The sequence below is a fragment of the Choloepus didactylus genome, chromosome 3 (genome assembly GCF_015220235.1).
Source record: "Choloepus didactylus isolate mChoDid1 chromosome 3, mChoDid1.pri, whole genome shotgun sequence".
NCBI lineage: Eukaryota > Metazoa > Chordata > Mammalia > Pilosa > Megalonychidae > Choloepus > Choloepus didactylus.
In genome coordinates, this window is record NC_051309.1 from 62329350 (window position 1) to 62347248 (window position 17899).

Here is a 17899-nt window from a genome sequence, read left to right on the forward strand (position 1 = left end):
GCTGAAAAGGAATTCCAGAAAGGGATAGTTTACTTTTAAATATGGAAGAGACATTTGCAGTTTAAAAAAAAAGGAAGAAAGAAAAAGTGTAAGTCCAAGTGCATTTCAAGGCAGATCCTTCATAGGTAATAGTAAAATTGTTTATAAATTTTATTTTAGCACTGGAATTTTGCTTACTTTTTTTCTGAGAGGGAAGTTATGACAGAGAGATTTTAAGCTTACAAAAATTTGAAAGAAACATAAAAATATGTTTATAACATGAAATAGTTTATTTACATTCACTTTTGTTCTTTGCCCTGTTTTATATTAGGACATTTATAAAAATTTAAAGTGAAGGCATTACTTTCCATTTTTTATATATTATAAATATAAACTTATACTTTTTTATATAATGCTAGTAAGCATAAAGTAGTATATACTTTGGGTGTTAATTTTTTCATACCAAAAGGAGTTAATGTTTAAACTAAATTTTATCCCATTATATCATGATCTAACACTACTACTAATCACATGATAACAGAAACTGGCTGGTAATGGAATTTGTGCACAAGTCATTCTTTGATATGCACTTTAGGACCTCAATCTTTGAAAGGAACAGCAGTTTTATCAACTCTTTGAGAGTCTTCTAACTCTTAACAATATCTGTTTTCTGCAGATTGATGTATATTCTTTGTTTTCTCAGATATTAATTGCATACTTAGGAAGTGCCAGGTGCTGTGCTGTATCTATGTTTCTCATTGTTCTTCAACTGTAGCACTTAGTTCATATAAGAGAGGCTGATTTTTTCTATATGTAATGTGACAGCGTAGATGGATATATCAAAGAGCATTAATATTAGAAAAGGGTAACAATAATAGTTAACTGTTTTGGTTAAGTGCTTACTATGTCTCAGGCATGATTTTAAGTACTTATCATCTATTAAAGTATTTAATTCTCACAATATCCATGTGACATAATTGAAACACAGAAAAATTAAACATGCCTACTTAAAAATTAGCAGAAATGAGATTTAAACTTAGTTTTGTTTCTTGGGATCACAAACTCTGTTATTTTCTACTCATTCCCCAGAAACTGGTCAAAACTACTTTGAATTTAACACCAATCCACTGCAATGGGTCTATAGTTGCTCCAATGCAAATATAGATTAAGAACAGAACAAATCGTGCCCCTTCATTATGACATATTTCACTACTAAGATCTGACTTTACTATTTAGAATCTTAAAAATGGTGAGGTAAATTGAAAAGATAACTTATATCATGTAAGTAGGACACATTCTATTTCTTCTATCACATTTCTAATGTTAAGAAATAAGTAGAGAAAATGTGAAACCAAATTTATTAACTCACCTCCAGTGAAGCAGTTCATGATGGGAAAGGCATAATTTTTTAAGTACTTGAAAGAAGCATGGTGGTCAAGGTGGTAATGCTAATTAGGGATTGGAAACAAACACTTGGATGGGACAAAATGAGTGCATGTGTCTGTGTATGGTTAATTAAAGCAGGTCTCATATCCAGTCACAGTCTGATATACTGAATTAACTTGAGTTCATCATCCTTCATCAATTTCAACTGGTTAGATCTAGGTGTGATGAAATATAATATTCATTTTTTATGTCATCTAAGCAAGTGGTGCTGTAAGTGGAAAATTTTCTTTTATACTCTCATAGCATTGCAGAGAACTGACATAACATTAATGTTGAAGTGAAAGTCTTTTATTGCTAGAATGTTTAAATGACAAATGTTCATTTATACAAGCAAATCATTTTACTTCTATGTCTTCCTGAGAAAACAAGACTGTGGGGTCTTTGCTCAGATTGCATGGTTGTATATTTTGTCTCAAATCTTATTAATTCATTATTCCTTCAATCATTCTTCCACTCAACACTTTAATAAACATGGTGTTAGAGAACTGGTAGAATCAGAATGCATTTTTTTTTTTTTTTTTTTTTTTTTTACCTTCTAATTTTATTAATTTATTTTTTCAACCTGGGAGAATAAAGGCATATGAAAAACCTTCCCGGTCTTCACAGAATGCATCCTTCAGGAAGGGAGGCAGAAAAGAAAATTATCATTCCGAAGCTATTGTGGTATTAAAACATATACAGAATGAGAATAAAATGGAATGCAGAGGAAGAACATTAAATTGGGCATGGACAAGGGAGCTGTCAGAAAAAGCGTCTTGACTTTTGTAACTAAAGCCTGAGATAAGTGTTGGTTTATAAGTTGGAGGTAGATGAAGAAGGTAGGAAAAGGAAAGAGTGTGTAAAAAGACAAAACCCATTAATTGAGGGTAATAATTTAGTATTTATCCTATCATTCCTATAGTTGATACAAGATTTTTTCCTTAATAGAGTGATTTTTTCAATAAATGCTGATGGAATGATGGAAGTAGAAAGTCACAATTTTGCAATCACTAACAAAATAATGGATCTAGCATTAGTAGCTGCAGAAATTATTAGGCAGAAGGGTATAAAAGAAAGATCAAGCTGCCCATGCTCAAACATATTGGTCAAACATCAATAAAAGAGGAAACTAGACATTTTGTGCTTCGCGATGTTGTTTAAAGAAAGCACACAGCATCATCATGAAAAATTTTTGTAAAAAAAGGAACTTTCATCTAATCAAGCTCTGGATCTTGTTACCATTTTACATGAAATACAGTGAATTGAGGAAAAGGCATATATGTAAGTGTCAACAAAATTCAAGATGTGGAAAATTCTAATGGACAAATAAACTAGGTTCTTCAACAAAAAAAATAAGAATAGAATATGGGGGTAGGAAGACATTAGTAAATTAAGAAGGACCTATGAGACACAACAAAATGCAATGTTTGAAAATTTTATGAATATTGATTAAACAAACAACTGCAAAAAAAAGAGATGATCAGGGAAATGTGGACATGTATATTTGATAATAATTATCACTAATATTTTAGGTATGAAAATGATATTATTCCATTAAAAAATCCTTATCATTTAGAAATACACACTGAAGTATTTATAGATGATATACAATCTGGACTTTGCTTAAAATATTTCAATGGGGAGTGAGAAGTCAGGGTTGAGATGAAAAAAGACATGTAGAAAATTTTTTGAAACTGGATGATCAGTACATGGGTGTTTATGAGAATTTTCATAATAAAGAATTAAAGAAATGAAGGCACAGAGATAAAGGTTAGATAATAAAGTCTAGGCACAAGTGGTTTGTTTGAAGAAAGAAAGCAACAAGCAGCAGGATTTAAAATTAGAGGTGGAAGCAAGCAACTATATATTCATTCTATAATATTTAAATACTTGCAGTGTGTCGGGCATTAGAGAAATCAAAATAAGCAAAACATCATACTTTGGGATTGACTCTCATCCCCTACCTGGATTTGAGTTCCAGCTCCATTATTTTTATGTATGTGCTTGGTGCTTGAGAAAAATCACTTTATCTGTCTACACTTCAGTTTTGTAATTTGTAAAATAGAACAACAATAGTAGTTCAAAGGTATAGTGTCTTACAGGGTTGTCCTGAGAAGGTAATCAGATAATTCAAATAAAGATCTTACAAAAGTATTGTCCAGAAGTTAATTACAGTATCAAAAATGATCTATTACTATTATTGCTTTATTGTTATTAAAAGTTAACTGACATCACAGAATTTATGGTGTAAGGAGCAACAGAGGAGTTCTCTGGCAATTTTAATAGAACAGGAAGGTTCCTCTGAGAACAATAAAATAATAAAAAGTAAACATACAGTGTATTCTCATTATCTATTCCTTTTCAGAATCCTCATAGTTATGAGGTTGAAGAGATTAACAAATTTTGCCGTAACATAAAAATACCCACTAAGGAATTGACAGTCTAAAAAATTGGTCATTAGTGAAATTCCCTCTGTCCCTTGCTGGCCACTTACACATTACTTAGTATCGCTGCTCCCCTGCTCACGTTCATTATTGATAAGTCTGTTCAATTACTGTAGAGTTCTGTAAACATTTGTCAATGCAATGCAAATACAATGCAAATTAATTAAAAAGGGAAAGTGCATATCTTGCAAGAATCACATTTTCACTAGGTCAGTAAAATTAGGTTCACAGACTATTGCAGTCACATAAAAGCCATTGCCAAATTAAGACCTCACAAGGTTAAGAAGTTTACAAAAGAAGAAGGAAATATTAGGAGAATTATGGCATGCAAGGTGCTTTAAAGAAAAAGAGAATGTTTTAGAAATCAAGAATTAAAGTAACCTTTTAGGAAAGTGTATGAAAACTATATATTTTAATAAAAACACTATGATCTTGTGAAACTCAACTTGTGATAAAGGATATCATTTCACACTATTATAAGTTGTCAGAAAAATTATATGCAAAAAAGCAAAATTTTTAAAATCCATAAATTCTAAGAATTAGAATAAATTGGCCATTATATATTGTCTTGTTAAAATATAAAATAAAAGAAGCTACTTTTTATTTCTTAGGTTTAGCTCAATGTAAATTAACAGTAAGACTCCCATTCCTTTACTTCATCATCACTGCCACTCTTTTCTTTGAAACTTTTGTTCCAGTTTTAAGTGGATTTACTTTAAATGTCTTATCCTATAATAACGATCCTTGCATAATAAGGACTGCCTGTATGTGTCTGTTCCAGGTGCTATAATAGATATGAGGTCACGTGAGAAGAAACTTGACCCATTTTTGGAGGGTCAGACACAGCTTCTCATAGGATTATTGGATGTTATGTTAAAGACTGTAATCTTTATTGTGAAAGTAGGGTAGCCATGAAGATTTTTAAGGATGGCCATTAAATAATCAGATTTGTTTTATGGAAAGAGCATTTATATGATACATTACTTGTTCCTGTTTCTCAGCCCACCACCAGTCATTGTTGCAGCAAACAGCTTCAAGCTGGTATAATTTAAAGTAAACTTGCTTCAGTTTCACTCCATCATTTGCTTTCTGCACCAGGGTCTTCAGGAGGTCATGCCTTTGGAAACCTACCAAACCACTCAGTGCTGATGCATGAACATACCTCAATGTGCTAGGGAGTAAACACTCCATGAGTTAGTGCTTGACCAAACATTTAATCAATTGTTTGATTAAACTCAAGGAGTGATGGAAACTATTGTACCCAAATAGCCTCAGAGATCATGGAGATGCTTTGGGCACATCATGACGAACAGGATCTGGTGCTTTGATGAAAAGATTATAAATTGACTCTGAATATGTTAATTTTATGGTCATAGTGTGTTACCTTTGTGAAAATGTCTAGAGGTATTTGGGTAAGTGATTTGGAAATCAGCAAAGTTCTTGATTAGAAAGACCTGGTTAGGAGATATCAACATACTTAATTGTTGGAACCCCTTGTGGAGCTGCTTATGTAGATGAGATCAACCAGAAAATCTTTAAATTAAGATTAGCATAGAGTCAGGGATCAAAGTCTGTAGAATAAAATCTGGAGGGAAGTGGAAGAAGAGCCAAACAATAGATTGGGATGAAATTACAAGGTGTTACATGTAGCTCCAATAAATTTAAACTGGATATTGTAAAGAGGGTCCAGAAAATGCAAAGAGATTACAGACCTAAAGTAAAAAACTTTAGAGGATGAAAGATTAAGAATACTGAAAAATTTTAACTCATACTACAGATGATTTAAATTGGTTTGCCTATAAAAAATATGCTTAAATCATATTTGAGCATATTAGATATTAGATAAGTTTGTCAGCAACACTGATTGGTGAAATTCTTTATCTGATAATTCCATTGCGAGACAGATTTACATCCCTACCTTAAATATGGTTTATTATATAGTTGATTTTGTTCTCTTTTTGGTGGGGTTTGGAAGGGCACTGTGAGAATAAATCGTGAATTATGGGTAATGACCATGAGAAAGCCCCAGAATAATAATCATGATTATAATCCTAGAGCAACCAACCTTCATTGATGACATGTTTGAATTCCACTTGGAATTCACTAGAACAAGTATTTTAATTAATCCTGAGCAAGACAATGGAAAAACCACCTTTGCTGTTAGACAACAGTTGTTCTGTAAGAAAATTACCATTACAAAAGGTGTCTTTGTAATTGAACTATATAATGTTATTTCAATCACTGTACCTGCTTGAGCATATTTTTTCAAATATGAATACTGCATTGTTTTAAAATTCTAAACATATCATACATATTTATTGAATATTTTGATAGCACCTACTTGAAAAAAATATTATTGAAGTCTACAAAGAAGAGCAAAATAAGTAAAGGTTTTGATTATTTATTTTTGTCATGATGAATTCTCATTTTTAAAGCACCGTTTGTTTGTTCAGCATAAAAATATGTTAAATATTTTATGGTAACATTACTGCTTTTTTTTTTTTAATGTAACATTTGATGCTAATACTAATAGTGTAATTGCTTAAAACCACTTTGTGGTTTTATATCTTTTAGCTTCATGGTTGGGTCCTATCCAGGAAGATATTTATCATTCACAAAAGTAACTCAGAATTTCCAATATTTAAATATCTATCATCCTATATCCTTTCTCTGGAAAAACATGAAGCTAAACATTCAGATTTGTGTCACTTCTTTATCTTATCCATATGTACTTCTTATTTATAAATATAGTGCAACTGTTATTTCTAGCATGTTCTAGTAAGTCTCATGTTTATTCTATATACTGAATTTCATCAAATATATCTAAAATACACTATTTAGTGTTTTACATTTCATGAATATAGTCCCTGGTTTCTATTTAACATCAAACTTTCAATGATTTTGTAAAATTAGGTGTGAATTTGTCTTGAAAATTTGAAGAATAAAGTTTGCTTACCTCTAGAAGGATATTAGTCTTACACTTCTTTATATCTTTGGTAACCAGCACAGTGCTTTGAACATATCAGATAACTTTCAATTTTCTACTAAATGAATAAAGAAACTTTGATTTGAGAGAAATTCAGATTGTGTAACAGGGCTCAGTAAGCATCAATGCTAAATATTCAGTCAATAACATGTTGTATAATTAAATATGTACATATTTATAACATACAACCCCATATGTCCATATTTTCCAACCTCCAAACTGCCTCTGACTTTATCTTTATTATTTATATAGTCAAGATCAACAATGGAAAATTTCACAAAACACTAAAATGGGCTTTTAGCTCTTTTTCATTGTCTGAATGTTGTTGCTCCAGGATGTCCATGATGACTTGGTGCTGTCAGGTTGGAAACAGACTCTGAAAACCAAAGTGCAGAATAAGTTTATTGAGCTAAGTGGCAAGCATGGGAGCAGAACTAAAAGAAAATTACTGCTCAAAGAAAAGTGTGGGGAAACAGTTTATATACCTGCTTAGAACAAAGAAAGGGTGTGGGAGAAGGGGGAGGGGAAGGCAAGGAGGACATGAACTATGTGAGTTGTCTGGGGCGGGGCATCCTTGGGTACCATAAATCTGCAAAAGCTGCCCAGCCAGAATGTGTAGGAAGGGGCTTATTTGATGAAGAGAAGCAGACTTGCCAGTATCAGCATAACCTGTTTATAAGAGTTCCTCCTTTCCCATGGAGGCAGGGGTCTCAACTAGCATTGCAAAGGATTGTTGGTATGTCAGCATGCCTCAGTTGCTTTTTGTTTCTTCTCTGTAGTTCCCTGAGTAAAAATGGAAATTTAAACAAATGAAGATGATTAGTGAAGTTATTTACTATTCCAACTTCACAGTATCCTCCAGTGTCTCCCTGAAGGGTTACCCTTCCTAGAGAGCAGCCCTTGCTCTAGGGTTCCCTCTGCCTCCCTAGACAAAACTGCCTCATTTTATTTTGATTAAACTCAGGGATTTGAACTGTCTCAATATAGTAAATCTGAGAAACTAATCTATGCTAATGGTAAATGTAATCTTTCCCTTTCAGGAACAGATGTTTTAACAGGTGCTTTCTAGAATCAATAGTTTAACCCCAAAGTGCTTCTGATTGTAGTTCACAATCAATATTATAAAAGTGATTCAGGATTGATGTAATAATAGCAAGGGAATTCCCTATAAACCAAAAACAGTTAATACATGATGGCTATCTTTAAATATTTTTTAAAAAACTGGCAGAAAAAAATATGTATTTATCTTAAATTGCTACAAAGGAATATAATCATAGATCCTGAATATATTTATAGGTAAAATCTATGTTCAATGCCATCATGTGTTTTATTTTAAGTAGATGGTGTCATTTGCCTTTTCAAATATTGTCAAATAAATATTTTATTAGCGACCAGATTATCTCATTTGTGGTGGTCATATTGGAGGTAGGAGAAAAGATAAATGATAGTAAAAATTTGGACTAGGTGACTTCCAAGGTTTTAAATTTCCTTTAGCGTCTAAAATTATCTCAATGGGTGGGGTCTGCTACACTTTTACAGGGTGATCTGAGTTCATATCTGAGTAACACCAATATGTCAGTAAAAAACATTTCTACATTTGGCAGGCAATTCTTCAAAGAACAAAGTCAATCTCATTGTATGGCGTTTTCTCATCTTTGACATTGTGTATTCATAAAAGGTATTCTATTCTGTTTCTGTTCAAAACAACCTCCCTGCTTTCTGCAGGACAAAAGTTTGTCTTTCTGTCACTATTTTTCTTTATTCTGCAGTAGTGTTAAGTTTCATTATGCTATGTTGTCATCCTAAATCAGGTTGTTGTAAATTATATTTAAACTGATTTCTTACAGTTTGCCTTAAATTCTTTCACATGTTTAGCTTAAGCCTATCCCTTTAATGTTTATTTCCCAGGATTTCATTCAGGATCTTCTCTTACGCTATGAATTTTCCAAGGAAGATGACTTCAATTATCTGTGTTTTCAGTGCAGTATTCTTTGCTCATGTTTAGAAATTTACAATGACGTTTCCATAGTTCATATTTTAATCTCAAAATCAATATATTTTAAGCTGAACTCTTCTTTCTTTTCATTTCCATTCCTTTTTCTAAAATGTTCTTTATTCTAATGACTGACACTTTCCCCAACTCCAGAGCCCAAATCAAACTTGTTGATTTTAGATTAGGTTCTTCCAGTATAAATAAAAATAAAAACCTGGTGTTAGGAGTCAAAATACCTGAGCATGTATCTTCTACAACCATTTACAGATTAGGATAACTTGGAAATGTTAAGTACTCTGAGTCTGTTTCCTCATGTGTACTAGTGTATTAATATAGCTTTTATAGATTTTTTGAGGGTTGAAGAAAACAATTCATGTAATGTGCATACATATTATTACCATTTAAATAATTTCTTATATATATTATTTGACTAATCTTTTTTATTTAATCAGTTTCAAATTTATAGAACTCATTTTGTTAATGTCTATGTTTGAATTTATGTTCATTGCCTTTGCCTTAGTATTTTTCTAACACATACAATATTTGATACTGAGGCTTCCTAAATTTATTACAGTCCCCTCCCCTCCAAATACTGGCCAGATTATCTTTCCAAAATACATGTCCATTGTCATCTCTCTGTTAAAATTCCATCAGTGTCTACTTCTCACTTCTAGAATAAATTCCAAACTCCTTATGGTGGCATCAGTAGGCCACTGGCAATCTGACTTCTGCCCAAATGTTTATTACTACTTTTTTACCTCACCACATCAAACCACTTGTAATTAAATATGCTAGACTTTTTCACATCTCAATAGTTTGCACATAGTATTCATTTTTTTCTGGTATTCTCTTTGGCTTACTTTCTCTCCTAAAAGTCTTTGTTACCTTCCAAAACGTATTTGTTTGTCATCAAGCTGGGTGAGGTTCCACTTCTCTGTGCCCCCACAAATTTGTGTGAAAATGTCTTCCATTGTATTTATAACATGTTCAGGTAATTGTTTGTTATTTGGTTGTTCCCCCATCAGACCGGGAAGATATTAGTGGCAAGGATCGTTTGGTCTCAGTGTGCATCCCAGTGCCTATCACTTCCTTAGTAAAGGCTCAATAAATGTTTGGCCAAGGGATTTTGCATTCATTTCTACACTTTTTCAATGCAGCATTACTGATTTATTAGGAAAAACACTTCACTGCTGGACTATTCTCTGAGATACATAGAACTGCTATTTTTTTACTCCATTGAGCTCCTTGATCTTAATAGTTTAGTCCATGGGTGGTACTGTGATAAAACTGCTAATTAAAAAAAAAAACAAAAAACTGCATATGAACCAGAAGCTGGTAAGGCTTTTTCCACTACATGTGGACATCATAGACTCTCTGTTGAGAATCCCCTTCCCTAAAGATGTGCTAGTTCTCTTGATCCTGTTACCAATGTCTCTGTCACTTCTTTTAACAGTATACTTTAAAGCTGCAGATATTCTCATAGTTTACACTTCTTTTTAAATTTTCACAGTTGAGACTGTTATGTGTCTGTAATATTTCGAGCTACATGTTTTTTTGCTCGCAGTATTACAAAGTGTCTAAATAGTGGCCCACAATTTTCTGAATTCTTGTGAGTAGATACAGAAAATTATAAGCAGAAAAATGTCACACATATATTCTCTCATTATATTTCCAAGCCAGAAATTTTAAACATAGCACTGTAAATCTGTTCTATTGGTAAATCCAATAGAAAAAATTAGACTGTAAATCTGGCATAAAAGCAGAAGGCAATTAAAGTTCCAAACTCCAACAGCACTTTTATTCTTCAAGATTTTCCTTAAAAAGTCAAGAATATACCCCTGTATTCTACTAAGTATAACAGTTAATATAGTATTTCCACTTATTCAAAGCAAGATAAAATTATTTAAGTAATTAGTATGATGAATTTTAATTTTCAAAATATTATTAAAATAATTTATTTTAAATCAATTTCATTTATCTCTTTTTACACTTGAAATCATTAGGGTAAGGGCTTTGGTTGTTTTGAATTTTTTTTTTTTTTTTTTTTAAATAATTACAGGATTTTACTTTTCACTCTCTGGGGAAAATTTTTTATTCCCTACATTCCTTTGTCAAATAATTTCTACTCCTTAGGTTAGCAAAATTAATCCTAACATCAGAGAAGAAGACCACTTACTTATTGTTTGTTAAAATTTGTCGATCATTCTTTGTTTCTGAAGAGGAAAATGGAGTGTTTAAATACCTTTTGATCACTAAAACACACTTCCACATTGAACATAATAATAAATAGTAAGGGAGTTTTCTTAACAACAATAAACATACATAATTTTTTGAGAAAGGAATGGCCTTCTGTATTAGAAGAATATGAAATTTAGGCCATAAACAAAAAAATGAAAATATTGTAAGGCTAAAAGAGACTATACTTGAATTAAGATATTGTTTAGTTTGCTTTAGATATTTGTAATTTTATTTTTAATTTTATAATCCCATGTGCTTATAATCTCCTGTGTTTAGCAGATAGAATAGTTAGAATACTTAGTGGTTCTCCCATAATGCTCCTTATAAAAGTATCATTGTGCTAAGATACAGGTCTTGGAGAGGTTGAACCAAATATAACTGTATTATCTGAATTTTTAAAATATTCATTTTATTTCTTATGATTTACTGTATAATTCCTTCTTCCCAAATAAAATGAGAGCTGAGCTCGATTTGTTCTTTTACCAGCTATGTGTCCACATACAGAAAGTTTCTGTTCTCATGGAGCTTAGAGTAAAAGAAACATGTATCAATCAAATGATAATGCAAAACAATGTAAAATTGCAACATCTACTGGAATTTTGAATAGCAGGTCTGATACACTGCTATGAGAACCAGGGCATCTGATTTATTCTGAGATGTAAGGCTCTTCCTAGAAGATTAGAAATTTAAACTGATATCTGAAGGATGATTAGGGAGAACAACAATTCGTAGTGATAGTCTTGCAGAACATGAAAGAAAAGGAATTTAATATGGAGTAAAATATCAAAAAATTATTGTTTAGCAATTATCTTCTCTGTTAAATACAATTTATAAAAAATAAACAAAATGGTGTGAAATATCTAAAAAGACAAAAATTAATATCAACTCTGTAAAAGACATAGGGATTTCAATTTCAATTAGATTTTTTCCATAGAAAATATGAGTGTTTTATACTGCTCATATAGGGTAAAAAAATATACTTTTTTTATATTTTAAATTAAATTTAGTTAGATTGAATTATTCTTTATACTCATTTCAAACATGTCTTCTCCTTGAACACTAGTTACATCTTTTTTATCTTGACTGAAGTACAGATGTAGCATATAATATCTGTTTATCCATATTAAATATTTAGTTTTGTTCCCAAAGATTCCTTCTTGTAAGATTTTGTTCTACAAGAAAATCATTAGTAATTATCTGTTTAACATAAAAGTTAATACTTTTCTCTACTTCTATCCGCCAGTCTCTGAAAAAGTATTTGATTTTTTTTTTTATCTAGTAATATTTGTCAAAAATAAAGTACATTTGCCTATAAGAGAATTCACAGTTTGGAATTTCCTGCCAAAACTCATTGAAAAAGACAGAAATACAATTAAAGTTTTCACAACTCATCCAGTCAAACATATCATGTAGCTGAGTTAGAAATTATTTTAAATTATATTCCTGTTAGTATTCAGAAAGTCATTATGTTACTATGGGTATTATAAAGATTTTAATTAACTACAGAATATATATAGTTTAATCACAATTTAGATATGTCCTAGTGTTATTTCAATACTTAAATTTCTTATCAAATCGTTGTACTATGCTGTCCTTCACACCTAATTTGTGTCTGGGTAAAAGCATAATATACAAGATCTGTCTGAATATTATTGCTTGAGAGTTCATAAAATAGATGAAATTATACCCACCCTTATCACCGGGCTAAATGGGATGATGAGGTAACTTATGCTTGGTTCACAACAAATATTTAGATCTGAAGCACTGATGATATGAACCTTAGATACATGGCTAGAAGTAATTTTAATGTGCTCCCACATAGTCAATGATATTCTATTGATTACTACAGCAAAAATAAAGTCTAGTTACTGCAAGTCTGCACGTTGAACTTGTTTTTCTAACCCACGATATCATTACTTGTTTCAGTTACATAAAACAATTCTAATATAAATACTTTACTTAAATCAATAATTGTGCATGTGTGTGACTGGAAACATGAGGTCATTCTTTTTTTTTTTTCATTCACCAAATTTTTATCTAGTACCTATGTACTTGGCATTCTGCTATGCTTAAAGCAATTCTCTTCTCTGTAATATCCCTACTTTCTAAGCATATAAGTAATTAATATGCCTGATTATATTTCAGCAAACCATAGAGGGTGTTCAGTAAACAGAAACTCCAAATATCAACTTCTCATACTAAATTTTAAAAAAAATGATATATATAGCTGTCCATATTTATTTGGTGCACACTATGAGCAGTGTATCATGCTGGGAATTAAATAATCTATACCTACTTATATTTGAATTATATTTAAGTCAGTGATGAAGAGATGCTGACCTTGTACATGAATATGATAGTATGTAAGTTTATGTCAGATATTAAAAGGTCAATATTCTTACTTGAAATGAAGTATGACAAGTATATTTAAAACAGTAAAAAGCTATTTTTGAGTACAACAAAATGTGCATAAATGTACTTCAGAAATAAATATTCTATCATTTATTTTGTTATCAATTTGATTTTTCAAAATCTAAGTTACCAGAGACAGTTTGGAATTTAATTAGCAATTCTTTGACTCCATAGAATTAAAATGCTGTTTATTTGAATCTTTGAAAGAATTGTTTACTATTGCAACAGCATTTAATAATTCTGTTTAGTGCATCATCATTTTGCCTAGTCATAAGTCCCCTTTTTGCGTGAACAGCCCAGCTTGCCCTGCCCTGGGCATAACTGCAACTAGTAAGGCCTGCACCTCCATATGGGTTGGATGATAGGAGCCACCCTTAGAGTCTATGAAGGCCCCTGGACTTTTCCTCCAAACAGCTCTTGCTGTTTCTTCTCTTAGTGACGCTTTGTCCTTTCCTGCCCCTTAATTTACTGGCAAAACCTATATCTCTATGTGTTTTGGAAGATAAAAAGCTGCCCTCATTTTTTTCAAAGGGCCCCTGCTACTCCTGCTTTTCAAACAGTATAGTTTTAAACTCCCAGTCCCCAGTATCAGTGAGAAAGGAACTGGGTCACAGTAAAGGGGAAACTCAGGGACCCACATGGGCTTCTCCTTTTCCCCTTCCCCTCCTCCATGGACCCTCACAGTGGCCTAGGTTAGGTAAGCCCCAGTCTCCTCTGCCACCCTATTCTCCCCTCTCCCCCTGCAGGGCCTTCGCTCTGACAAAGATGTCCTTTCATGCATTCTTGGCTGGCTAGGTATTTGTGCTTGCACATTGTTACCCAAAGAACTTCCACATAACATCCCAAACAGCTATTTAATAAACGATAGTTTTTTTAAAAAAAGCTATATGGCAATTGTTGAGTTGTGGTTTCTCTTGATTTTTCCTTGTAGTATTACAAACATTAAAAATTTTGTTGTAAAAGAACAGGATGTTTTGGAATTTAGACAACATGGGTTTATATTTAGTCTTCAAAATTTCCAGTATGACCCTGGAGATGTTACTTAATCATCTCTTGCTCATTTTCTTCTTCTTCAAAATTGGGATTAGAATTAGAATTAATAAAACTTATTGAGCACTGTATGTGTTTCCTATTGTTGCTATAACAAATTACAGGGACTTAAAACAACACAATTTTGTAATCTTACAATCCTGGAGGTCAGAAGTCTGAAATGGATCTCAATGGGTTAAAATCAAGATGTTAGAAGGGCTGTTTTCTTTCTGGAGGCTCTAAGGGAGAATCTGTTTCCTTGTTTTTCCTGTTTCATGACCTCTTCCATTTTTTAAGCCATAAATGTTGGATTGAATTCACACATCTCATCCCTCCATCCTTGCTACCATCATCACATTTCCTTCTGTAAGTCTGATTCTTCTGCTTCCAACTTCCATATATAAAGGACCATTACAATTATATTGGGTCCACCTGGATACTCTAGGATAATCTGTTTATCTTCTTATTAAAAACCTTATTTCCATCTGCCATCTTAATTCCCCCTGGCAGGTAACATAAAATAGTCACAGTTTCCTGGCATTATATGGACATCTTTGGGAGGCCTTCAGTATGCCTGCCACAAGTATGTCCTATGTGCCAGGCATTATTCTATATCGTTTTTTATGAATTAATGTTTTTCATCTTCACAAGAACCTTATGCACTTGGGGCCAGTCATCTCCATTTCCAGACTGATAAAGTGAGCAATAACATTATAACAGTTACCTTTAGAATAAACACATCTACTAAACAGGGATGTTGTCAGGATTAACTCATGCAAAAGTCTTAAACAGTGTTAAGCACTCAGGGCATTTTAATTGTTATTATTGTATTATCTTGACCTTTATCATTTTTATTCCATGGTCCTTAGAACACTCTTCCCAAATGAAAATAGTCTGCTGAATTAAAATATTGTCACTTCCACTGAAATACAGCAGATTAAACTACATATTTACAGTCTCTCTCCTGAAACCATCTAAAATGACAGTAAAATGGATTTTTTATTTAAAAAAAGCATAAACACATAAAATATACAAGAATAAATAAAATGAGGTAGAGATGGCAATTATACAACTTTACAACTGGAAATCAAATAAGTCATGAGTGACTTAGAAAAGCATTGCAAATTAGACCATAATCCAGAAACAGAGGAGTTTTACATGAAAGATGATTTACACCCCAGAATCTTAAAAAGACCCAAGAATGGACACAGTGGGTTCTTTTGAAAGTGTAGCTATGGTTGAGGCAGGAAAAAAAAAAAATTAGGTATTTCTTTTAAAAATGCACAATGTGTAGTTAAAATCCTAGAACATTTTTTAATTGGCAATTTACTCTCTGGAGATATGGAACCAGAATTTAGACACCAGGTTATTAGGCATGTTGGTGCCTTACCCAGGGAAGTCCTTTTCCTAATGGGAGCACTCATTGCACAGCAACTGTGACTAATGGTTTATGCCAATGACCTTCCCTAGGGAATTTCCCTTGGCCTGCCCAGAAATGCCTGGGAGGTACATCACTACAACCACCCCAAGGATAGAAGGCAATACATGACTCATACAGAGATACAGAATCAATTCATGGTGAGATTTTCATTCCAGATCATTGCCAGCTCTCTCCTGTGAATCAGGCCTAGGCTATCTTTTATCTGAGAACTTCCTCTTCCCTATTCTGCTTCCTTCACTTCAATTTAAGTTTCTCCTGAAGAGTACCTTCCACAATAAGTCATCAGCATCTGCACCTGCCTCTCAGGTTCTGCCTCTATCACATCTGATTTAGGATTATGGGGCACTCTACTGAACAAATAAATTAGCATGGAATAGAATTCCATAAACTCAAAACTGAGACCCTATGTCCATTCTCCCACTCTGCTCTAAGGATGCTGGTTGTACAGTTTCAAACATTGTTTAGCAGATTAGAAGATTTCTTTCTAGGAAAAGTGACGTTTCCAAGACTGACATATATTGAGAGCTGAGACAGCCTTAAAGAAGGACAAAACTGCATCACGTTAGGGTCAAGTCCACTAGTTAAAATATATTACCTGCTCCTGAGATTTCAATAAAAATTTATTACCTGTCCCCTACTTGGCAACCATGAATTATCATGTTTTCAGAAAACTTTGTGCATAAAAATTTCAAGATGTAGGTAATGTACTTCCAAAGAAATAAAGACAAGGCAGGAAGAAATAGAAAAGTAAAAGCTACAGTAATTAATATCTTCAGAGAGATAAAAGAAGATAGTGCTTCCATGGCACAAGAAAAGAAACATTTAAAATAAAAATTTTGGATTAAAAAGAGCAGTCCCAACCTAAAATTTAATAAAAGTTGTATTCCTTCAGGTAAAGCTAACTAATATAATAAAATAATTAATGAACAATTATAAAAAATGATATACATTTATTTATTACTCTTTTAATGTTTCAAACAGATGTTTCCAATAAACAACACTATTTCATACCTTAAATTAACAAATAGGTAGAAGATCATAATGTGTTAAGTGCTGTAAAGAAGCTAAACACAGACAGGGTTTTATTTCAATAGACTTATCATTTTCTCTGAAGAGGAAATATTTGAGCAAATGTGAAGAGAGAAGAATAGTGATTCAATAAAGATAAAAGCAAACATTAATATATTTGAATAACAAAATAGTAGAATAATATATGTATACATATATATGTATATATACAGCTATTTTGAAAAAATATAAATCTGATAATTAGCTCACCTAATAAAGAAAAACACATAAAATAAGATGTAGTAAGATGAAAATAACTACATATTTCACGAAGAAGAAAGTCTTCATAAAACAGGAATATCTAACAAAAGTTTTGTCATTTATTTTTATCTTTTCAAAGAATCATAAGTAACTAATTACTGAACAACACAAAAACAAATTTAGAAATGTGGATCAAATGGATAACCTTCCAGGAAAATAAAATTTAGCAAAGTCACCTGCAAAACAGTAAGAAAACCTATGTAATCCAATTATAATAGACAAAGCTATAACAGACAAAGGTATAAAATATTTACCAGCCCAGGTCAGTTCTAAGAAAAAATACTGAAAAGAAAATAATATTTTAATTCTATTTAATTCCAGAGGTTATAAAAAGAAGAAAGTCTTCATGAAACAGGAATATCTAACAAAAGTTTTGTCATTTATTTTTATCTTTTCAAAGAATCAGCTGTTGGTTTTGTTAATTCTCTACATCATTTTTGTTTCTCTATTTTATTTGTCTCTGCTCTAAATTTTGTTCTTTCCTTCCTTCTGCTTGCTTTCTGCTTAGTTAGCTCTTCTTTATCTAGATCCTCTAGTTGTGAGGTTAGGTCTCTGATTTGAGATCTTTTTTTTAAAAAGAGCTTGATTTGAATTCTTTTTTGATGTAAGCATTTAGCACTATA